General features: G+C 42.4%; 1 protein-coding gene across 2 annotated transcripts in view; it reads left to right on the top strand.

Moving 5' to 3' along the window:
* The first annotated feature begins 6,702 nt into the window (after positions 1 to 6,702).
* pthlha (parathyroid hormone-like hormone a) overlaps positions 6,703 to 26,121 on the top strand; it is a 110,941-nt gene continuing 91,522 nt past the window's right edge. For both annotated transcript variants that reach the window (XM_079870153.1, XM_079870152.1), the window contains exon 1: positions 6,703 to 6,799. The gene's annotated coding sequence lies outside the window, so the exon portion shown is untranslated. The remainder of the gene's footprint in view (positions 6,800 to 26,121) is intronic.

The following is a 26,121-nucleotide window of genomic DNA, read 5'->3' as shown; positions in this document are numbered from 1 at the left end:
TAGTGGATCCAGCCCTTTGGCGGTGCACCATTTACTAAACACAGACCATTTTGAAGCATAGAGCCGCCTCGTAGAGGGGGCTCTAGACTGTGTGATCGTGTTCACAACCCCTGTTGGCAAGTCAACGGGTAACCGTTGATGACCCACGCATGCAGAGACCAGCGCTCTGGATGGGGGTGCAAAATCGAGCCGTGGGCTTGAGAGAGAAGGTCTCTCCTCACCGGTAACGGCCAGGGGGCTGTGTCCGCCAGCCGTATTAGATCCGGGAACCATGTTTGATTCTCCCAATACGGGGCTATGAGGAGCACCGTGTGGCGCGCTTCCCTGAATCTCTCGATAACCTGCGGCAGCAGGGAGACCGGGGGAAAAGCGTAAAGCGGGCCGCTGGGCCAGTTCTGGGCCAGCGCGTCCTCGTTCTTTGAAAAGAACTTTGGGCATTGCGCGTTGTCTTGTGACGCAAAGAGGTCGACTTTCGCTCTGCCGAAACGGCGCCACAGTAACTGGACTGTTTGGGGATGCAAGGACCACTCTCCCGGGGGAACATTGTCCCTGGACAGTCTGTCTGGACCATCGTTCAGGCGACCCGGCACGTGCGCGGCTCTCAGTGAGCGCAGTGAGTGCTGAGCCCACACTAGGAGGCGTTCCGCCAGGGTGCAGAGCATTTTGGATCTGAGACCGCCCTGGCGGTTCACATAGGCTACCACTGACATGTTGTCTGTGCGGACCAGTACATGGTGGCCTTGCAGGTATGGGAGGAAGTGCTTGAGCGCATTCTCGACCGCCAGCATCTCTAGACAGTTTATATGAAGGCGACACTCCTGGTCTGACCAGCGGCCATAGACCGGTCTGCCCTCGAAAAGCGCTCCCCAACCTCCGTTGGACGCGTCTGTCGAGATAACTTTCCGGCGTGAGACAACTCCCATCGTCACCCCAGTGCGATACCATTCGGCTGCCAGCCAGGGTCGAAGGGCTGAGACACAGCCCTGACTCACTCTGACTCGTAAGCTGCCGGCCGTCCAGGCTCGGTGAGGCACTCGCGCTCTTAGCCAGCGTTGAAGCGGGCGCATGCGCAGTAAGCCCAGCTGAAGCACTGCAGCCGCTGAGGCCATGTGCCCCAAAACTCGCTGGAATGTTCTCAGCGGAGTCTGGTTGCCCGTCTGGAAAGATGCGGCTAGGTGTCGAATGCGGCGCGCGCGCTGCTCTGACAGTCTGGCCGTCATAGCCACCGAATCCAGTTCTATTCCGAGGAACGAGATAAACTGGCGGGGCAGTAATGAGCTCTTGGCCCAATTGACCGAGAGACCCAAATTTTCCAGATGGCCGAGAAGCGCTGTCCTGTGAGACAAAAGCTCTGACTCTGAATGCGCTAGAATTAGCCAGTCGTCCAGATAGTTCAGTACCCGTATCCCCTGAGTTCTCAGGGGAACGAGAGCCGCGTCCATGCACTTCGTGAATGTACGGGGTGCCAAAGATAGACCGAACGGCAGGACGGTGTACTGATATACCCGGCCGTCGAAGGCGAATCTCAAGAATGGCCTGTGACGGGGAATTATCTGGATCTGGAAGTATGCATCCTTCAGATCGAGAGAGATAAACCAGTCTCCCTGGCGAATTTGCGCGAGGATTTGTCTGGTTGTAATCATTTTGAACGGCCGTCTCATGAGGGCTCTGTTCAAGTGTCTCAGATCTAAAATGGGTCTCAGCGTCCCGTCCTTCTTGGGTACGAGGAAATAACGGCTGTAGAAGCCCGACTCGCTCAGAGAAGGATGCACTTGTTCTATAGCCCCCTTGTGCAACAGCTTTGCTATTTCTGCCCGAAGCAGATGAGCCACTTCTGTGTTCACACTCGTCTCGGTTCGCGCTAGAAAGCGAGGCGGACGGCGAGCGAATTGAAGCGAATAGCCGTGCTTTATGGTATTCAGCACCCATTCTGACACGCCCTGGATAGCTTGCCATGCGCTGGCACATCTCGCTAGGGGTCGAATGGTCTCTGGGTTCAGATCGCCGCGCTGTGCGGGATGGGGAACCTGTATCAGAGAAGATAGGGGGACGCGCGCATTGCGCGCGTCGCCGGTGCTCGAATACGGGGGCTCGCAGACAGCGGGGACTGGCTGTGCAGCATTCAATGGCTCGATCACTGTGGACGGGGCACATTTTGAAGCTGGGAGCCCGTGGCGCGAGAGCGGCATGGGGGTAAACGTGTCTGATTGTAAGTGCGCGCGCTCGTGAGCGGGCGCGGGGCTTACATACACAACACGGCCAGTGCTGGGGAGCTTTAGAAGATCTGCATCCCGGGATAACTGAGTGACAGAGCGTGCAGCGTGTAGGTGTGGGCACAGATTCGTGGGCACATTTTCTACACTTAGCACTCGAGCGGCGCTTGCCCGCTTTATGAGAGTGCGCTCTGTGAGCGTTACCGGGGAAACTGTGTTTGTGTGTAGTGGTGAGCACGTGGGTGTGGGCACATTTTCTACACTCATGACACCTTCGGCGTGAGCCGGAAAACCCGAAACCAAACTCTTTATGAGATATCTCTGGGTCGCCGTAAAAACGGCGTTTGTGTGCAGGCGAGCGAGTTGTGTTACTGGCTCGTTGGCTGCGATGTGAACCACTGCAGTAGCCTTTTTTAAGGGGACTGACAGGGCTGGGCGCTTTGATGGCAGTCCGGCCGCAGCGGGACTCAGCCATCTTTTCCTCCCTGCGGCTGCTAGGAGGACTTCGCGGGCTCAGGTTTCAGCGCTATCCTAGGCCGGGGTCCCCGGGGGGGAGGCGGTCTGCGACGGCTGACTGAGCGCTGTCTAGGGCGGCCGCCCTGGCGTCGCGAAGATGGAGGCTGAGCAGAGCGCTGTGTCGAGCTGCGTGCAGGAGGCTGATCCTGAGAGCGGCCTGCAGCGGAGCTCGAGCGGCGGGGCAGAAAGAGGTTCATAGCCTGTGAGGCTTTCTGCACCTCTGAGAAGCGATCCACAATCCCACTGACCGCTGGGCCGAACAGGCCGGTGGGGGAAAGCGGGGCGTTGAGGAAAACTGCGCGCTCCCTTTCGCTCATATCCGCCAGCGTCAACCAAAGGTGCCTTTCGGTGACGGTGAGCGAAGCCATGGACCTTCCGATGGCTTGTGCCGCTGACTTGGTGGCGCGAAGCGAGAGGTCCGTCGCGCTGCGCAGGTCAGTCAGAGTGTCCTGATCCGGGCCTCTCTCGTCCAGATCACGGAGGAGATCGGCTTGGAGGATCTGGAGCACAGCCATGGAGTGCAGGGCGGAAGCGGCCTGGCCGGCGGCAGCGAAAGCGCGGCCGACGAGGGCTGAGGTGGTCCTGCAGGCTTTTGACGGCAGGGCAGACTTTGAGCGCCATCTAGCGGATGGCGGGCAAAGGTGCGTTGCCACGGCTTCTTCGACCGGAGGGATCTGTGTATATCCCTTCTCGGCGGCCCCGTCCACTTGGGAGAGGGTCGCGGAGGCCGGTGAGCGGAGTCTCGCGGAGAATGGGGCGTTCCACGATTTAGCGAGCTCAGAGTGGAGCTCAGGCAGGAAGGGTGCTGACCTAGAGGCGGGCGCTTGGCGGCGGCTAGGCAGAAAACACCCGTCGAGCCTGTTAGGCGCGGGGGCCTTGGGTGGGGACCAGTCCAGTCCCATCTGGTCGACCGCTTTGGTGAGGAGGCGGAGGAGTTCCGCGTCGACACTGGCGCGGGACTTGCTAGACTCCTGTGTCGAGGAGGCGGAGCGGTGAGACCCCGACCATGCCTCGCTGTCCGAAGCCATGAGAGAACAGCTGTCTGATAAAGCGGCGTCGTCCGCTTCATCCCCTAGGGCGACGGCAGTGCGGGCGAAGGCCGGCCGCTGCGCGTCGGGAAGGGGAGAGGGAGATAGCGAGGCTCGAGGGAGGGGCTCCGGCGAGCACTCAGCAGCTGCCGCGGGTTCCGGTGGCCTCTGAGAGCGGCGCTTCTTCTTGCGCGGCCCGGTGGAGGCAGACGGTGAGACAGCGAGAGCGTCGAACGAGGCGAGTCGAGCCCGCAGGGTCGACATCGGCAGTTCTTCGCATAATTCACAGCCGCCCGCGGAGAGAGCGAGGGCTGCGTGGTCACGACCCAGGCAGAGAACGCAGATCACATGGCGGTCTCTTTCGCTGAGCGGAGCTTTGCAGGAAATGCAGTTAGGCATGATGCAATGTAAAAGGATATAATCGCCGGATAGCGAAGCAGGCAGGGATAGCTGAAGGCGGCGAAGACGACCGGCTTCCTCAGGTAATCCTCGGCTTGCAAGGCGCTTGTTTCAACGGCGGCTTCCTCAGAGTCCAGCGATGTGTAGTGCGTCGCTGAAGAGACAAAAATCAGAGAATAGCAGCCTCTGAACCTTCTTTTATAAGCTAAAGCCACGCCTCCTCACTTGGGCTGTGACGCGTGAGCGCGCCCAGCGCGCTCATTGGGCGTGACGTCACGCTAAGGTTTCAGCGATAGGCTGCTGCAGTTGCCGCAGAGCAGCCAATGAGCACGCGACTTCGCTTGCTCTAGGTCTGCTTGCTGCCGCACTGCGTTGACAAGATATTAAATTAAGGATAATTTTTTGGCTTCATATCTCGAGAAAAGATGACTTTACCCGTAGCGTAAGCTTCTTACGCAATACGAGAGAACCTCTCGTAAGAGAACCAATATTACTCAATCACTGAGAGGTGTTTTAAAAAAAAGAAAGCACACAAGGAACTACGTAATAAATTATATGTATTTTTATAATACACAAAATAAGTATTTTATTCATTGTAAGCACTTGATAAAATGTAAAAAATTGCGTGCCACAGAAAACCATCGATGAAGCTAGGAGTTTTATTTTGAAGTAAATCCTCAGATGAGATACGGTGGTGGTACTGCGCATGCGCGTTCAACAGTTGAGGGATGAGCGCGATCGGGATCACGCCTCTCACAATGTTTCGCGTTTTAAAGGCAGGTAATGAGGGGAAAATGTTCAGATAACATCTCCATTTCAAACCCAAACGATAGTAAATAAGTTCAAACAGTGAACTGTCAAAAAACATCATTGCGTTGGGTGTTAAACTTTTTCATTTCAAGTAAGTGTGACACGAATGAAAAAACGTTTGATGCACCTGCTGATTTTTGCTTCCATATTTTTTAATTTTCTCAGTAAAGACTTCCATTACGAAGATAAAATGTTTATAATATCAGGTTAAACCTAATTGAATTTGTATATTCTTGAGTACTAGTTCATATTTGGCGCGGCAATCGCGCGGGCTTCTTTTGCGCTGTAGTCACGTGATAAGCCTATTTCGGGGCGGGGCTTCACGTTTCGCCCCGCCAACAACTCGCTCATTGGTTAGTTAGTTGCGTGACGTCGACGTCTCAGTTAAACAACAAATGAACAGTAGGTCTAAACAGTTAACAAAAGTGTGATTTTATAATTAATATTCTTGAAAAGATGTAGTTATACAGTGTAGACACCATTTGCAAACCTGTACCCAGAACAAAGTAAATACGAATATACTTATTAATTTGTAATCATTCGTATATCCAATCCAATATGTAGCCTAATGTATGTGTAATCTCTATATATGTAGTCTATATGAAAAATTATGTTTAGGCATATTAATATTTTTTTGCATTGTGATTTAAAATAAGCATTATTTAGATAAACTTAGTACACACATTTTCTATGGTAATTTAAGTACTTTAAAAACTTTTCACTTAACAGTTATATTATGTTTACCTCAGTCATGAGATGGAGGTTTTTCGTTAGCTATACAATAAGTTATTGTGAATAGGGGCAGAGAAAATGTGTTTAATTGAAAATTAAAAACAAATTAAATATTTTTATTTGATTAGGGGTGAAATATGGCATTTTTCTTGTGCAATTCACTTTATTAAATTTCATTTAGCTATTTCTTGTTACAAGATGATATTCAGTTGGATTAATTGATTGCAGTGGGATTAATTGATAGAACTGCAGACATTATTTATGTGCAGCACTGAAATTAAGAGTATTAAGACTATTGTAGAAATGTTTAGAAATAATCATGAAGGATTTGATTGATTTCTCGCTCTCATTTCATTTCTTTTGACTTTCAGGAACTCTTATCGATTTACCCGACATCCTGAGCGAGCCTGTAACACCTGAGGTAACACACCTCAGAGGTATGCTTCACATTAAATATCATAATCTTAACATCTCACTACCAAAATCATCAAAATATATCATCTGAATATATAAGCGAGGACAGATCACAGATAAAACCCTGCATCACCAGCCTACTACACTATACAAAAATGATATGCTCAGTAAGTTATAACAACATTGTTTTAACTCATCAAAATAAGCATTTTTAAGCAACTTTCTTTTAAGTCATACAAGATTCAGTTAATTTTTTAAGTCAGTTTAATGTAATTTAAGTTACAATGGCTTAAACATCCAAGTTTATTGAACTTAAAAATTAAAGGCAGCAACTTTTCTTTTTTTTTACAGTGTATTTGAAGAGGAATGAGAAAATCCATAAGGACAGTGAACGAAATCCTCACTCAGCACGATCTCAGCTGAAATATGCTCCCAATTCTACTGAACAATAAACATTCATGATCCTCTCAGGTGGAAAATGACCATCAGCCATCAGTGAGAGCAGGTCTACACACACAAACACACAGGGGTGACAGCATTACGTCGTTCCTACTCGAGAGGGACCACACAAGCAGAGCGTCGACTGAGGAATGAAGGATGAAGGGGTTGATGGAGGACAAACGCTTTCTCCTTCAGACTGATGTGAGACCACGGGGTCTGTGTGTGAGAAGACTCAGTGAAGTAAAGGTAAAGATAGCCTGGGAGGTAAATGTAAAGATAGTATTTTAATTATTATTTTTTTTATAATGTGGAAGCTCAGTCAGTTTGTAAAAAACAAACAAAAGGCGTTCCATTTCCAAAAGCATCATAAGCCTAAGCAGATCTCCAGGTGACAAAGACGTACTATTAAATGTATTAAAATGTTCTTGAGTATGTTTTTAGTATAATACAAATACACTATAATACACTTTTAATACATTTAACAGTACGTCTTTTTCACCTTGGTTTGCGATCAACTTGAGCCTTATTCAAACGGGACTAGTTTAACATGGAGAGGTGGGGTAAAGTAATAATTACCAGAGCTTCTCAGTGATCAGTGATCATTACGGACAATGTCAGACTTTTACCTTCAGTAAAAAAGGTCCGGAAATATTACCTCAGCTAATGCTAATCCAGTGTGAATAGACCCGCTGTAAATATGTACGTAAATATTTAGTCATTTCGTGTTTAAAAGTAGTTTTCCGCGGTTCGTCAAGCATGGAGACGCTTGAAAAAGCATTCAGTTGCGTTCTAGACGCTGGGACGAGTCTGTGGCAAAACTCAAGTGTTTTCCACACGCCATTCAGATCAGAAAGAAGATCGAAAGCACTTGTTAGAGGCACGAAACATCTTTTAGCGCTAGGTAAGTGTCTTTTACCAACACAATCCAATCTGAAGTTAATTAATACATTGTTCGACCGGACATAACTGTTTTATATATATAAATATAGGTTATATGCATTATATCAACCTAGAATCTGACGACATTGATAATCCTAATTAGTCTGATTAGTCTAATTGAGTTTATTTATTAAATGTAAAAGGTGATTCATACATCTAAAGCCTGTATAAAGGTAAAAATGCCAATTTAAGGTGGCACTAATTAATTAATTTATTGTCCCTTAATGAAAATGTTCAAAGGGGTTCGGCTCACAATAAACATTGGGAATCTCTGAAGTTGATAATCAAGACTTTCGACTTCCGTGTTAAACGACTTAGAGCAATTGTGTCACCTCCTTAATATTAGTAACTTTATATAGCACTTTTAAAGCTTCTTAGCACAAAGTGCTTCACAAAAGGCAAAAAAGACAAGAAGAGCATTACAAAATATAAAACCAAGAACATAATACATATATATAAAACAATAATAAAAAAGTAAAACAAAAACACAAGAATCTAAATACTACACAAAGTAGTAAAAGCACATTTATACAAATACGTTCCATAGTAGTGGGAAGTTCGGATCATTTTACTGACTCGGATCTATGAATCTCATTCATCAAAATGAACAAATCTTTTTTGCGAGTCAGTTCGTTAATTTCAGCAGAATATAATTAAAATGTTACATGTTAATAGCCAAATTCCCCAAATACATCAAATGCTGATCACATTTAGAATAAGAAAAAAATTGCAGTGAAAGTACAAGGCCAAATAATGAGAAACAGAAACGATTAATTCATTGCTTATCTGGGTCTTCAGGCTTGGCAGTCGGTACCGGATACAAAATTGATTCGTTCACCTCAAAATGAACGAATCGAATCGTTCACGACCGACCCATCACTTCTCCTAAAGAACTTGTGATTTGCTAAGAATGGCGTCTCAGTTGCCAGACCATTTTGACAAAGGCTTCTGTTCACACATGACCTTTAAATGGAAATATGCTGTTACATATGCCGTTATATTTTCCATTTGATTCATTTTACTTGATCTTGCCAAAGAATGAGCCACTTTACAAAAATTAGTACATGTGTTCAAACCGAAAATCCAAAGATTGCACACACACAAAAAAAAAAAGTCCAAATGTGATCCTCTACATCCCAAGATCACTGGAACTGAAAATCTCTCCAAACAAGTGATGAAAAGAGAGATAAAGAGGGAAATCACACAAATGTGGCCAAAGAACATTGGCAAGAGAGTCTCTTTTCTTTTGCTTTATTGCATTAAAGAGCACATTTGAAGTAAATTCGGCCTTTAAAAACGACAAAATAAAGCGTAACCCAATACGGTCGTTTAACTACAGAGAAAAGGGTGGGCGAATGTACAAGCCAGCCTTTTATGCAGGGAAATAACGCTTGGCGCATGTTTGTCTTGCCGTGGCATTAATCCTGTCGCCTTTTTCATCCCTAATCCTTACAACAACACAGCCTTCGGGAACTAATAAATGGAAGGATTCAATTTCCTCCATCCATGCCAAACTCCACACTTCACCTTCAGATCACGAGGGTCAGAAAATGAAAAGGGGCTCGACCGGGTTGTTTATATTCAGGGCGTTTTCCTCTTTATTGATATTACATATCAGCTGGTGCTCAGCACAATCGGCCTGGGTGGGTAAGTATTACAGATAAACCCAAGGTAAGTCATGTGACACGGATCATATCAAAGGCCTGGTTTACCCTTCACACACACAGAGATTCAGGGATTGAAGGGCCTCAGGGAGCAAAAACACAGATGCCATCGTCCTCGAGCACATTTTCTGTTTGTACAGTTTTTTACACACATGCTTCAAAGCGTCCAAAGTAGAATCAACAACAGTGGCCCGTGAGAACGGCCAGCTGAGGAGAGGACCTGATTGAAAGCAGTGCCACTTCACGGTGCGCATGACCTCATGCGTTCGCTGAGATGCGTTCGCTGATAATAGACGAGAGGCAGTGTGTGTGTGTGTGTGTGGTTTGAGTTAAGTCGAACACAAAAAAGCGCTTGTTTTCAGTGACTGGAATAGTGTAGCTCATACAGGCATAATTGCATGTAAAAATGAAAACATTTCTACAGATTTAGATCAGCAGAGCATGGAGAGCATTATGGATTTGTTCATTTTTGTCATGTAAACATGGATAGCGATTAGAAATCTACATCAAATGTCTCCACTTGAGACTGTAGTTCATTTTCTGCTGAAGGAATCATAATACATTACTTCAGTTTCTTTTTCCCGGTTTTACCATTGTTATTTTTAGAGTCATCTGACCCCATTGGCAGATATTTTTTCTTGTTCTAAGCATTATAAACCCACTTAATGTTTTAAGTGTCATTTATATGTCTTAATTTATTAATTTGTTATCTATATCTTAAAGTGCCCCATTCTGCTATTTTAAAAGTTCCTAATGTTGTTTTGGGGTCTCCTACAACAGGTTTACATGCATCCAAGGTACACTAACAATATACATTGGACATCACCTCATTTCTCAAACTTTCTGCAATCTTACTCTGCTCTGATTGGTCAGACGGCCCGGTCTTTTATGATTGGTCTACCACATCGGAAAAGAAACTTTAAAAAATGCTACTTATGCTACTCTGAGCAATGCCCGAACTTTGTATTTTTGAGCACTTCTTGCGTTGTTTTTGCCTCTTCATGATGACTCGCTTGCTTTAATCCTCATTTGTAAATCGCTTTGGACAAACACGTCTGCTAAATGACTAAATGTAAACACCTATCACCATATACCATATTATCTGAATTCAGTGCTTGAGTACACAGTGATAGAAACGATGGAGTTGGATTTTCCGTGTCAATTCCAGCGCGAGTCCTCATCCTTTTGTAGTGGATTTGCAGCTCTTTAAACAGCGTCTTCTCGACATGAACAACACAAACAAAACTCTTCCAGTCTCAGATAAACTGCAGTGTTTGAGGGCGGGGCAAAGAGATGCTGTTCGGCATTATGCAAATTGTTTCATAATTACATAGGTTAGTAACAGGAAGTGAGATGACTCTATTCAGCAGTCCAGAATCAATTCTTTCTTTTAGGGGGCAATAACTTTGTGTCATGCACTTTGATATTTTAAAGTCCCCACGTGGTGGAAAATTCAGTTTTTAATGTTCTTTTTATGTCTATGTGGTGTTTTTAATGTGCTTTAAGACAAACCATGTGTAAATTCATAAGTCGACAGCATTGCTGAGTATTTTCTCCTTAAAACTGCAGTGAACCAAAGACAGTCTCAAAAACACGCTTTGAAATCGCTGGTGTTTCTGACGTCACAAACTACCCTTGTAACCAATCAGATCAACGTGTGATCATCAACCAGTGGATCTCTGAGCTGAGTGAGTGGAGGCGGGGCTCATTTGCATATTCATAGAACCGCGTATACTAAATGAGGCAAGGGTGTCGAGTTACACTCAAGATATTTTAAGGCATAAAGACTTTTGTTTCAAGGAAAAAAAACATTTAAACAACATTTTGGTGATCAAAGAAGAGACTGCAGGTGGACTTTAAAACTTTTTAGACCTTTTAACTTCACAAACCGCTGTGTTACATACAACCGTTGCATGAAAGTTTATGTTCTAAAAAGCATAATGCTTCTGAAGTGAATGTATCATGATTTAGGTATGTTTAGATATTTGTATGGAAAATCACTTTTTGCAGTGTAAAAGAGCAATAAGGCCTGACCTGCACAACGACATCTGCTTTTTTCACTAAACAGAACGGCTTGAAGGCTTGGTACTGCTCAGACGCCTGTAGGGGCTGTTTACACCTGGCCACTTCATGCGTTTTCCCTGATTGGATCCGTTCTTGAAAAGACCAGGTGTAAATGCCCTCCGAAACGCAATCGAGACGGATTTAAATCCGATCGCTCAAACCACTTCAGGAGGAGATCTGAGACGCTTTCCAGACGAAACTGGACAAGTGTAAAAGCATCTGATTGTTGAAACCACATAATATGTAGATTTTACTCCTTCCAACAATGCTGAAAAAATAAACGTGTGAGAGTGTTATAGGCTATATGTCATGTTATAGCCAGATATGACCACGCTACTGATGAGCAGCCGAGCGTCTATTCATCAAACCAACGCGCAAACTATCACAAATCAAAGTGCAAGTAAGTCGCAGATGCTTAACACACAATCATCTTCATTAAAAGTAAAGAAACGAAATCTTACAGGTGCTGTTGCCTCTCTTTTCCTATTGCGGTCTTTGATTTTGAAATTAGCTGATGATCAATAAAATGCAGCTCATAGCTGTTGCTTTAAATTTGCATATAGCGCGGGAACTGAAAATCAGATTCATGAAAACACATTTACCTGTATGTGACGTTGGAAATCATTTTAATGAATCAGATAGCTATCCGATCAGTAAAAAGCATGAATTGACCAGGTGTAAACAGGCTCATAAATATCACAAGGCCTCAGGTGCCTTTTGGGGCATCGCACAAACGCTCTCCAACCCCTGGCACTTGACCGTTGTATTTCTGAAAAGAGATACAACATCAACAGTGACACGCAGAGAATTACATGACTATCCCACTGTCCCGCCACAGGCATTTACAATGTGTCTGCACGTGATTTCACCAAGTACCACATGTTCCTGGGTCAACATCTTCAACTTTCCAGTCAACCAATCAGATTTGAGGGACAAGTTTACAGTTTATGTCAAGTTTAGGCTTAGAACCAGGGTGAGGTGCTTCAACATCAGTGTATCATTTCCCTCTGATTTTAGGGAAAAGTTATGGGTAGGGTTAGGTTTAGGGGTAGGGATAGGGTAAGGACGACATTTAGGGACAGGAATGTTATTCCAGGATCATCAAAATATGTTGATCCAGGAACATGTCTTATTTGGCAAAATCACGGTGACTGTCTGCACACATGATAGAAAGTACTTTAAAGCTGGAGTGGCAAAGCCATGAGGAAGAAACCACTCCTGTACCATGTTGGACATGGAGATTGTCTACAATAAACAAAGGAGGAGATGTCCTAAACACAAGAGAAGCAAGATTATGCACCATTGTGTTTCAGGATGTACGAGAAGCAACACCAGGTGTTCATCTTTTCAACTGTGGCTTTACGAACACATACAAGACAAAAAGCAACGTGCAAAATACTCCATTCTCTTCTTTTTTCCATGAAGATTTTTACCTCTTGCCACTCACTTAGCCATCATATGCTCCACCGTGCCCAAAGCTCTCATCAGTTTATTTGCAAAAAGACATACCAGGAACTACAACTTCAAACAATGGCCTGAAGTTATAAACCTCATTCCTTTCTTTGGCCCACCTGGATGTAGACACCTAGCCATGAAACCGAGGAAAAAATTCCTTCGGAGGGAATGGACGCACATGCCATTTCGAGGACTCACCAAACAAAGACTGTCTGGGAGAAGCACATTTTTGGAAAGGTACAGAAAGAGGGAGAAAAAAATGTCTTGAGTTTATAGAGAAGGCTGTGGTGCCTTTACCAGTTTTCGCTCTTCTGAAACGGCTGCAAAACTTCCTAAGATCTTTGGTACTGGTGCGGAAGACATGCTGAACACAGATAGTGTCACCAGATTTAATACCGTTAATACAGATCACACATTATACGTGCTTGGATTGCGAAACATAAGGAAGGTGAAAGGCCTGTATAATGTCGCATCTAAAGTTACTAGTTTACTACATTAACAACAATAATATTGGTCATTTATTACAGGAGGTGTAACTATGTATAGTGTTTGTTTGTTTTTTTGTTTCGTTTTGTTTTGCTGGAAAATGTAACTTTTATGTGTAAAGTACAGTAATGTATATTTGGTTTTTGGGTACCTTGCAATATTTGTTTTGCATTTAATTTGTCTCTTGTATGAGACTTTTGTGTATTTCTATATGGGAGAAGAGAGTGATGTTCTCTTGTTGGGGTGGGAAATAACTGCGACGAAATGGAAATGTGTTTCTCTGTTACCTGTCTTGCATAATCAAAAACAATAAACACATTGTTAAAAAAAAAAAAAAAAAGTTACTAGTTAAATAAGACGTTTAAAGTGGGAATGAATTGGAAATTTGCCCGATCTTATTGTGAACAATTCAACTGTGCATTTCTTTATTTGAAAAAACTTTTTTTTAGTGATGGGCAACGATTAGTTGCATCCAAAATAAAAGTTTGCGTGTGTACTGTGTATGATTATTTTGTATATATAAATACACACACATGCATGTATATATTTAAGAAATATTTGCATGTACATACATATATTTAGATTATATATAAATATAAATATCTTATATATAAATAACAGATTGTTCTTAAATATATACATGCATGTGTGTGTATTTATATATACAAAATAATCATACATCGTACACACACAAACTTTTATTTTGGATGCAATTAATTGTTGCCCAGCACTATTTTTTTTTTACTTTTTACCTCATAACGTTAAATCATAGGGCTTGTTTACACCTGGTCACTTCATGTGTTTTCTCTGATCGGATAGCTATAAAATGCCCTCCGAAACACTTTCGAGACGGATTTGAATCCGATCACTCAAACCACTTTTGACTTGAGAAGCATTCCAGACAAAACTTGGAAACCTTCTTCTTTTTCGATAACCTATCACTCAGATTATTGTGCATCACGACACGAAAGATCAGACTGTTCGTCACGATACGGAAGAAAAGATGTCATTAGTTCCATTTCATTGTGACTTTAAATAGTTTCTCATACTTTGTGGACTTTTGTTTGTTTTGTGTGCTGTTGCGAGTTAGCAGTTTGACGTGATAAATGGGCATCACAACTTTCCATGTTGTTTTATGTGCAACTAGCAGATCCATGTATCATTTTGCTTATTCAAAACAAAGAATCAAGCTGACTTAAATGGCTGAAAGCACTGTGCACTTTTCATTCCCTCCACCTTTCATTACGAATACAACAACAAAAAAAGTATAGATACAGAGCTCCCATTGGGATCCATATATATATATATATATATATATATATATATATATATATATATATAGACTTCATGTCTGTAGAGATGTTTGATGGTCTGATGGTGCATTTAATTCAAGTTTCCTCTGTTATTAGAGACTACCTTGTTGGCTTGCAATCGGTTTCCTTGTCTGTTAATATTTTCTTATATGCTATCAGTACTATTCAGTTAAAAAATTGATATTTGAAAAATACAGTTTTATGACCTTCACCATCTGTTTTTCATATTGAGCGACCAAATGAAACCCTCCTGTCAGTGTCTTTGAAAGAATTCTTCTGTTCTCTTTCAGCATCTAGAGCAGCTTACATAACACACAAGTTGGAAAAAAGAAGCTAGCGAGTTGTTGAAAGGTAAAGATTCCTCGGGCCAAAGAGTTAAAGCTATTCAGGAACTTCAATGAGAACAGAAGGGAAACGAACGCAAAACCCTCGGCGTATCTCCTGAAGGCGTTGCGCAATCATACCTCTCAGGTTAAAGGTTTGTGTAAGTTTCCTGAAAACGCTCCCTTTAAAGTGCGCCGCGAAGCTCGTTAACCTCCTCAAACGACCCACACACAGACAAACTTACCCAGTGCTATTTTTAAACATTACCTCAAACGAGAACGGAGGTCAGCTGCCCCTATTTCCCCAATCGTGCCCATGTGTGTTCCAGAAAAGTCTTGAGTTGATCACTTTAACAGACGAGCCATTCAGCTTAAGTTTTCTATTTAAAGAAAGACCCCTAGATACATGCACCGGGACTCCCCTCGTTCGTTTGTTTACTTCTAACCTCCTGAGAGGCCAAATATAAGAGTGTGCATTCTTGAAGGGCCCCTAAATTGGATGGAAAGTATCTTGTAAAGAACTGGAACATTTGCCTCCTTTCAAAGCTTGTGTCTTTTGAACCTGTGTGTGCAGGATTTGGTCTTTTTTGGTTTTCTTTGGGCTCTTTTCACAACCATTCTATATAGAATTGTATATTTTACTTAAAGTAGGCTAGATAGATATTCTCATTTGCTAAAGGTTTGGATAATAAAACTGTTTGATTAGACGGTTGTTGCTTTAAAGTCCCCCTATGGTTAAAATCAAGCTATTTTAAGGCATGAAGATGTTTTTTCAAGGAAAATTTTTTTAAATATGTAATTTTGGGGATCAAAAAGAGTTTAAAGGGATAAAATTGACTACTTTAAGTGCACATAAAACTCTTCATCGTCTGAGCACATTTATGCACATAAAACAACTTTCAACACAATCAAATATTGCATCTCTCAGTCAACTTCATCCAGTTTGGATAAAGTGTGGTACTTGTGTGGTTTGTCCCATTTAATATAAATGTGGTCACTTCAGACAACCATAGGACTCACATTAAACTAGACATGGGCCATTTATCAACCACCTGTAAAACTCTGCTCAAGTAATCACCTGCGGTTCCTTGTAGATCTCACTGGGATATGTAAGAGCCCAACAGAAGAAAAACCTGGAACAAAATCTATAGTCCAACAAAAAACGATTTGGCCGCGCAACAAGCCCATTTCCTCTCTCCGCAATTACTGAATTTCTATTAATATTCCAGGTGTTTTGTTTTCTAGGTTCATTATAAAGGTGAATTGCGGTCCCATGCAGGACTTGAGTGACAGCGTGTGAGCATAACACCGTCTACACTGGACACGTTGTGATGTGGTAAAACTAGGTCTACACTGGTCAGGGTTAGTGTTATGGAACAGAGACTCAAGACAAAAGGATACGAGTGAGAAACAGGTTTATTGAAACAAGTAGTGGTGAGTACCAGTGGGTGCGATAATGGTGAATGTCTTTGAATAATGAGGGTGAGATTTACTGACAGTTTATAGTTCTTTTGCAGATGATGGAGGTTGTGGATGCTGTGGTGAGAGATCGCTGGAGTACACACAATGGAACTGAGAGAGGCAAGTAGCTGGATGATGACAGGAACCAGGAAGACGAAGGAGACTTTGGATACACAAGACAGGAGACGATCACACTTAACATCAATCGTTGAAAGGTAAGAGAGACAGGGAAGTGAGTCCTTACTCAAACGAGACCAGACAAAATGACTGCAAGGTGAGTGCTTTTATGCTGACTGTGCTGATGATCAGATGACGTGCAGGTGATTAGTACTCAGGTGACAGCGATCTCTGTGAGGAGCCTGGCTGATCCCTGACAGTTACCCCCCCCCCCCCCCCCCACGACCTGCTCCTGAGGGCCGTGGACCCCGACGTCACGGTGGCCGGCCTCTTCCTCGGAGTGCTGGACGATCAGGGTGAGTCTCATGGAATCTGGTAAGGAGGGTCGGATCTAGGAAATCTTCCCTAGGTGTCTATGGACGTTCCTGTGGTCCGTAGCCCTCCCAGTCCACCAGGTACTCCAGACGGCCACCACAGCGCCAGGAGTCAGAGATCTCACAGACGGTGTAGACCGTTCCATCCTCCAGTAGTGATGGAAGGGGGGGGTTCCTCTGTCGGGCCAGGCTCTGTGGAGGGAACAAAAACAGGTGAGTGATAGGGCTTGAGGAGTGACACATGAAAGATAGAGTGAATACTGTAATGTGAGGGTAACTGCAGCTGGTAGGTGACTGGGTTGATCTGTCGGGTGATGGTGAAGGGGCCAACGAATCTGGGACTCAGCTTCTTGCAGGGCAGGCGCAGCTTGATGTCCCATGTGGAAAGCCAGGCCTTCTGTCCTGGCTGGAAGGTAGGTGGTTCCGCTCTCCGAGTGTCTGCCTGGGTCTTTTGTCTGCGCACTGCCCCTTGAAGGTGATGATGTGCGTCGTCCCAGACCCTCTCACTCTCTCCAAACCAATAGTCGACGGAGGGGACGTCGTAGGGTTCCCCGGACCACGGGAACAGTGGAGGCTGATAGCCGAGCACGCACTGGAAGGGTGTGAGTCCAGTGGCAGGCTGACGGAGGGAGTTCTGGTGGCCGTGGCTGAAGGTTCTCAGAAACCGCCCAATCTCCTGGATCTTCCTCTCCATTTGCCCGTTCGTCTGAGGATGATATCCAGATGAGAGACTGACCGTCACACCTAGGAATCTGAAGAAAGCCCTCCAAACCTGGGAGATGAATTACGGGCCTCGATCTGACATGATGACCCATAGTGACGGTAAACGTGGTTGAAGAGCAGCTCAGCAATGCTCATGGCAGTAGGTAGACCTTTCAAAGGAAAGACGGCAGGATTTGGAGAATTGGTCAACAATGTCTAAGATACATGTATTACCTTCGGAGGGAGGTAGGTCGGTGGTGAAGTCTACTCCTAGGTGTCACCAGGGGCGTCAGGGAGCGGGGAACGGAAGGAGCTTTCCGGATGGAAGATGGCGTGGTCTCTTGGAGATAGCGCAGTCTGGGCATCCTTGGACAAACCTTCTCACATCCCTGGCCATGTTGGGCCACCAGAAGCGACCTTGTAGCAGTGAGAGGGTGCGGTTGGCCCTGGATGGCCAGTGCCCACGGAAGTGTGCAGAGTGCGTGAGATTATTGCGTTGTGACCGGGGAACGTAGGTACGATCGGGTGGACACCCCGGCGGAGAGGGCTCGGAGACACTGGAGGAGGAAAGCTGCTTATGGATGGACCTCTGAATGGGACTCAGGATGATCTTTTGAGGCAAGATGGGCTCCGGGTCTTTGGCAGCTGGTGTCCAGGACAGAGACTTGGGCTTTTTCTGAAGGAGGTTGGTCAATGGAGAGGTGATGGAACTGTAGTTATGGATGAACCGGCGATAGAAATTAGAAAATCCACTGAAACGTTGGAGTTCTTTGATGGTGGAAGGTGTGGGCCAGTTCCGGACCGCATTCACCTTCCCCTCGTCCATTTGGATGCCGTGTTTACTGATGTTATAACCGAGAAACTGGACGGTTGGTTGATGAAAGGAGCATTTCTCGGCCTTGAGGAAGAGGTGATGTTCTCTGAGGCGTTGGAGGACCTCCACAAAGTTGTTCCAGGGTTGCTGGGACGAGAGGAAGTGAGTACCGGAACTTTACGGTGATGTTGTTGAGTGCTCTATAGTCTATGCAGGGCCGCAAGCCTTCGTCCTTCTTTGCCACGAAGAAAAAACTCATAGCAGCAAAACTTGAGGGCATCCCACAACCTCCTGGATCCGGGGTACTCATTCTCACGCTGTGTTGGTCTGGTCTTCTGTTATGGAACACAGACTCAAGACAAAAGGATACGAGTGAGAAACAGGTTTATTGAAACAAGTAGTGGTGAGTACCAGTGGGTGCGATAATGGTGAATGTCTTTGAATAATGAGGGTGAGATTTACTGACAGTTTATAGTTCTTTTGCAGATGATGGAGGTTGTGGATGCTGTGGTGAGAGATCGCTGGAGTACACACAATGGAACGGAGAGAGGTAAGTAGCTGGATGATGACAGGAACCAGGAAGACGAAGGAGACTTTGGATACACAAGTCGGGAGATGATCACACTTAACATCAATCGTTGAAAGGTAAGAGAGACAGGGAAGTGAGTCCTTACACAAACAAGACCAGACAAAGTGACTGTGTAAGGTGAGTGCTTTTATGCTGACTGTGCAGGTGATTAGTACTCAGGTGACAGCGATCTCTGTGATTGTGTGGTGGAGGAGCTTGACTGATCCCTGACAGTTAAGTTTGGACTGGATGCAAACATGAAATGTGCAGTATGGTGTAAGTCATGTAAAAAAGTTTGCCATTTCCTATCATTCTCTAGAGAAAAAGATCAAAACATATAACTTGAAATAGCTTAAAAATAAATAAAAAAAGTCAGTAGCTGATGGAATTAAAAAAAGATACCATTTTGAACTTGTCTTCTACTGTTATCCAAACTTAGTGTGTCATTTTCTGTGGTAAGTGCAGTGCTAAAAATGCACTGGAAGTGTTGTTACTTTACTTAGCATTCAGAATAGGCTTGTTAGGGTAGCCGGCGTTACACAGTGCTCCTGTTGTACACCGATTACATTACTTGCATTACATTGACAAATAGTACATGTGATCACAAATTCAAAAGTGAAAGCGAAAAGCAAGTGTGCATTAATAAGCCCCCCCCCCCCCCCCCACTTCCACGGTGTTATCAATAATACTGATGTTGTTGCAAGTTTATATAACGGTGTGAAAATGTCCTCGCCGTGACTTCCCTAAATTAGACTAAAATATCGTAGCAAGCAGGAGATTGTCTCTTTTGACTTGAAAACCACCTAAAACACTTTAGCAACATATGAAAAACCACTCAAAACACTCAAGCAATCACATTGAACCCAGCATGAGGCAAAAGGCAACGATTTGCAGTCCTGGGTGGCAGTGAAAATCTGCAAGCGATTAAAAAAGACTTCAGATTCTTTCATGATTAGATACAAGTTCTCCCCGGGTGTGTTCTGTAAAGGTAGCGCATTTATGAAGTACAGTTACCACTGTGAAAAAAATCTAAGTCACATTTTATAAAAGGTTTTAATGAAATGGTGTTAGGTGTGTTGGGTGGCTTACTGAGCTTAAGTGTGTTGGTTTGTATATGAATGGTTTTATGATGTTGTTTTGTTAAGTGTCTTGAAAATTTCCTGTTATCGTCACCCGTCAATTTCATTGCTTTCTGGAGTGTGGAGAAAGTAGATTAAACCACACACTTGAAATATTTTTGGCACTGAGTTTATTGCGCCTGTTTAAAGGAAACCTGTCGCAATAATTCTCACAACTGTAAGTAATAAATGTTGTGTCTGTGCCAATAATGAATCACCAAGACTGAACAGAGTTGAATAGACTGGAAAGCTTTGTGACTCTTTGTATGAGGAATAAGCACAGTTTGGACTGAATGTTATAGGTATTTCTATCATGATGTTAGTGAGCTTAAATTTAACATTTAACATATTCAACAATATTATTGATCTGCCTGCATTGACACATTATATGAGAACTGAACTAAGCTGGACGATGACATCATGGTTTATTACAGAACGGCTATATATATATATATATATATATATATATATATATATATATATATATATATATATATAAATTAACTAAATTAATAACTTTTTTACAACAAAAATTAACCATCACTGAACTTAGTTAAGCTGGACTGTGACGATATTTTCTTCTAGAAACAAACTTTATTGCATTATTTTCCTGTTATCTCTGTAAATCTGCTTTGAAACAATCTGTGTTGTAAAAAACACTATATAAATAAATGTGACTTGACTTCTGGAGATACTTGATCGGGGTTTGACGTATATAACCTGGTTTAGGATGAAAACAACACCCAGAGGCACAACAACTATGACCTTCAAAAGATATGTAGAAGATCAGAGGAAGCTCAAGCTTGTGGGGATAAAAAAAAAATTAAATGTCAGAAAAGAATTCTGAACAAAACAGGTTGTCAGTAAAGGGTGACAAAAATGTTAACCTATGCTAGAAGGAAAGCAGCGTCATAGTATCTCAGTTAGGTAACATTTGACTGATGATGTGTTTCTCTGTTTCATGAACTCTTGGTTATTAAGTTTAAGAACAGTTTCTAAGGTTGGATTCATCAATATCATTTTTTAAGGTCAGGCTAGTATTGATCGTAGTATTGATGAGGTCTTTCCAGTGAACTCAGGAATGAATAGTTATCTCAAAATAATTTAAGATAAACTGATGAAATCTGTTTGAAGAAACCAAGTTTCCATATTCACAATATATTTGGATGCTAAATTTTTTAATATGTAAACTAGGCTTTGTATTCCAGTCGCATTTCCTTCACATGCACAAAAATGCGCTTGGCATAATACCACAGTCACACTGAATGGCACAGATTGTACTACGGACTATTTAAATTGAGCAGTGTAACTTATTGGGCCCTATCTTGCACCCAGTGCAATTGACTTTGTACACCGACGCATGTATCATTCCTACTTTTCCCTCGACAGACGCACGTCGATAAATTATGGAATGAACTTGCGCTCCCGGGGGCGGTTCAGCGAAAAGAGGAGGCGTGTTCCGGCGCAAACGTTCCCTGGTGCTATTTTGCAGTTTCAGAAAACAATTCCGCCACTGACCAGGAAAAACCTCGTCTAAAGTCAGTGGCGCGTTCAGATGCTATTTTAAGGGCGCATGATTGGCCATAATGTAGCGTGTGCACAACGCGCATACACTTTGATTCTCTCATCTACACAGAAGCAGCAGTTCTCATATTTGCAAATCATACATTATTACAAGGAAAAATATTAACACACGAGGGAAATCATCTGTCCATGAAGATGTGAAAAACCCCGGCATCCTGGCCAAATTTGCCCCTTGGCCTCTGTCCATCATGGCCTCCTAATCATCCCCATATACTGATTGGCTTCATCACTGTCTCCTCTCCACCAATAAGCTGGTGTGTGGTGGGCGTTCTGGCGCAATATGGCTGCCGTCGCATTATCAAGGTGGATGCTGCACATCGGTGGTGGTTGAAGAGATTCCCCCCTTCTATGTAAAGCGCTTTGAGGTCTCAGATAAAGCGCTATATAAATGTAACGAATTATTATTATTATTATTAAAAATAGGCATAAATCTAGCTTACACATTTACCCAAATTATTATACGCCTGTTTAACCGAAGCTAATCTGTGTGTTTCTCCATCCCCAATGTCACTTCTCTGTGTTTTACGGCCCTGACGAGAACGTCGGTCTCCTCGGCTGTGAACCGTTCCTGGCAAATCCGCCGTTATAATAGCAATCCGCCATGGAACAAGCGCTCCTGCTCTTAAAGGGAATGTGAGATGACGCTCTGATTGGTTTATTTCACGTTACGCCCAAACCACACCTATGAATAATGAAGCGACTTCAGACCAACACATTTTAGATTTGCGTCGGGCGCAAGAGTCATTTATCCCGCCGGTATAATAGCAACAGCGCCGAGATCCACCCACAAAGTTAATTGCATTTCGCGTTTGATACTTGCGTTTCAGATCATTAAAATAGGGCCCTTTTTGTTTGGTTGACTTTTATTTTGATAATGAACAGGCTGCGATGTCAAGTTAAGAGTGTGTGCGTTAGATCATTATTTTAAGGCATCATTCGAAACTGTAAAGGGTTTACTTTTATTTGTGTGCACATTAAAAACAAAACATTGTGCTTTTATAAAACTGAATGCCACTTTCTGCCATCTCGGTTTCCTTTCTGGGAACTTTTTTGTGGAGCTCGTCACGAAAACGAAACGAAACCCAGCATATAGGCTACTTCGTCACACATTTTTTTTTCTTTTCTTTTGTTAACCTGTTTATTATTTAAGTAAAATATATTTAGCCTATTTGTTCATTTTTATTATATGATTTTTATTCAGTTTTTCTCCGTTCATAGAAGCGCTGCATGTTCATGAATCCTCAAGTTATGTTGTTTATGCTGCCATTTTCACATGTAAATCTAAACATCACAGACACTTATCCATTCTAATTTCATTGATTCTAATAAAACATGATATTGTCCGTTAACAGTAAATGATCATTTAACGAGCTTCGGGTGTCAGTTAGGGGTAAAAAAATGAAAATTTATAAATGATAATTTATAAAAGCTACATAATAGATATAATGTATATATTATATTCTATATTATGTCTTTGTTTGTTTATTTGTTTGGATATCAATTTTCATTTACATTGTCTATCTTTTTTCAATTGTCCCTGTTATTTATCTACACTGTTTACATCGTTTATAGTCATCCTGCTAAATCTGAAGAGCTGCTAAACATGTTTCGTTGTTTCGTTTTCAATTCACGTTTATTTGTATAGATTTCACATTACAATTTAGAGTGATCTGTTATCAGAGCTAACTGTCCAAGTTATGTATTTCAGAAATGTACAAATACAAAATTTGTTAAATTACACAGTTAGCTAAAAATGTATTAATTTAAACAATGTAATAGTTTAATGCGGATACAATGAGCTTATTGAGGTAATGAATACTTTGTTTGACTTGCATGATTATGACATTTAGAAAATATAGCATCTTTTAACAATGACTAATAAAGATCTATCTATCTAGATGTTCAATGGACAGACTATGGCAACTAGTCTATTTATGGGTTTATTGTTAAACAGTTTCCATCGACAGTAAAACGTCCGATCTCAGCCATATAGGGCTCCCAAAAACCACAAGCCCAAACACACTTAGCTTCGGGCCGGGCCACAAAGGCCTGCTGTTCACCTCCCCTCTGACCAACACACACCCGGCATGTTTAGAAAACAGCAGTGCGGTCCAAAACACACAACCAGTTTCACCACTGAAATAAATCTCAATTTCCTTCAGCCTTTCTCTTCATTTTGCAGTTATGTAATGAATTAGCAACTGGGTTGACTGCTGAAACCACCCACCATCTCACTCAGAGGCCAGTTAGCAAGACTACACCATGTGACATGATGAAGATGAGTCTCCATTGATCTTCTACAGAACTTCTCCTGCACTGGTAAAAATGATGTTGGATTTACTTAAAATACAAATGCACCATTTTTACATCACACTATTTAAGTAAACCCAACTTGGAATAATTTTACTTAAAATGAACATGAAAACATTTGTTATATGTACTTAAATATTTGAATATATATTTATATAAATATATATATAACGTGATATAATCTACCAAGTAATGTTAAGGTAACACAACTTGCAATTACTTAGTTGATTCTATCATGGTACATATATTTTTTTAAGTAAAGGAATGTTGAGTGAACTCAAAGTACATATAAACAAAGGTTTTCTTGTTAATTTTAAGTAAAATTATTCCAAGTTGGTTTTACTTAAAAAGTGTGATGCAAAAAATGATGCATGTATATTTTAAGTAAATCAAACACATAATTTTTACCAGTGTGGTAGCAGAAAAGGAAGCTTATTCCCAAGACTAACGAAGCCATGTCAGATTTAATGGAGCTGTCAGGAGACGCTAAGGTGTGTTGCCAGTCATTTTTCCAAATAATTACCTTTTCTAACAGAGGCCTGATTGTGTTGGGCCATGTGGTCCAAACCCTGGTGAGAGCCAGAACATCCAGGGGGATGATCTGTGATTCACACTGGTTGTGTGGTCCACATTACAGGCTACGTTTACATGCAAACAAATAATCCGTTAGTAATCGTATTGACGGCTCAATCAGACTGAATGAAATTTATATCGGGTTTAAAGGTTTCAGTCTCTCATCCACAGACGACTGGTTTTGGGCATTTTTACTGTGTGATCAATATAAGCATCGGTTCATATGCTCATTTACTCCAAATTATGACCAGAAATGGATCAATATTAAGTCTGCTGTTTAAAACAAATAAAGAACCGATGTAGAAAACTTTGTATATTTATGCAGTTTGTGCATGTCAAAAAATCTATCCCAATTTGAAGCTTGTGACATATAAATGCGCACATCAGCCCGATCACGTTTAGTGTTCATGTAAACACATTCATCAATCGGAATGAATTCAGCCCGATTGAAACACAAGTTGTGCATGTAAACGTAGCCGTGTTGGAAAAATTGACATAATTTGGTTCACCAGTATCCCATTATTTAGAGTCGATTCGGAAGAGCCTCGTTGGAGCAAACAGGTCAATTAGTTGAGGAAATTAATCACTTCTGAGTAACACGATGGGTGGATTGCAAACACTTTGGTCATAAACCATGAGCTGTTGCACAAAACTCTGGGTCACTCATCGGACTGGGTTAAGAGACCTCTTTAAGTTCTTGAGATTTTCAACACTCCTTCTGCCTTTATCTTGAGCAAACTCTTCTGTTCAGACAGTACTATCCATTTTAAAGAGACTTTTGACTCCTGGTTTTATAAACTCATTGAAGAATTTTTATAAATATTAAAGTCCCCCTGTCGTCAATAATTTTATCCCTTAAAACTCATCTTTGATCACCAAAATGACATATAACAGTTTTTTATTTAAAAAAATTCTTCATGCCTTAAAATATCTTGAGTGTAACTCGACACCCTTGCCTCATTTAGTATGCCTGGCTCTATGAATATGCAAATGAGCCCCGCCTCCACTCACTCACTCGGCTCAGAGATCCACTGGTTGACGATCACACGTTGATCTGATTGGTTACATGGTAGTTTGTGACGTCAGAAACACCAGCGATTTCAAAGGGTGTTTTTGAGAGTCTTTGGTTCACTGCAGTTTTAAGGAGGAAATACTCAGCAATGGTGTCGACTTATGAATTTACACATGGTTTGTCTTAAAGCATATTAAAAACACCAAATAGACATGTAAACTACATTGAACACTTGATTTTCACCACAGAGGGACTTTAAAGATATATTTTTTTAGTAAGTATTGCTTTTAGATGCTCCATAAAGCATTTACATATTTCCCACAAGACAAAATAATAACAATTCACACTGATCATTCTGTTTGCAAACGTTTTTTGAGCATCAATAAATGTTTGCATCTTTTGCACTTTTTCCAGTGTTTTAAAAACATTGGAACTCATTCACTTTCATTATATTACACATTTCCCACAAGACAAAATAAAAAGCAATATTTTTCAAAACATCTTTTCATGTTGAACATAAGAAAGTCAACCAGGATTGGAATGACATGAAGGTATAAATTTTTTTTTTTTTTAATAATCTATTTGAAGTTTCGCACTGGTAAAACTGTGTCTCTGTGCCTAACTGTGCATATGAACAGGCCTGCGTGAGTGTAGGTATGTGTGTGGTCAGGTCTAGTGGCAGTAGTCTGGG

The sequence above is a fragment of the Squalius cephalus genome (genome assembly GCF_949319135.1).
Source record: "Squalius cephalus genome assembly, chromosome: 4".
Taxonomy (NCBI): domain Eukaryota; kingdom Metazoa; phylum Chordata; class Actinopteri; order Cypriniformes; family Leuciscidae; genus Squalius; species Squalius cephalus.
Note: the sequence above shows the minus strand (reverse complement) of the source record. Positions and strands in the feature narration are given on the sequence as shown.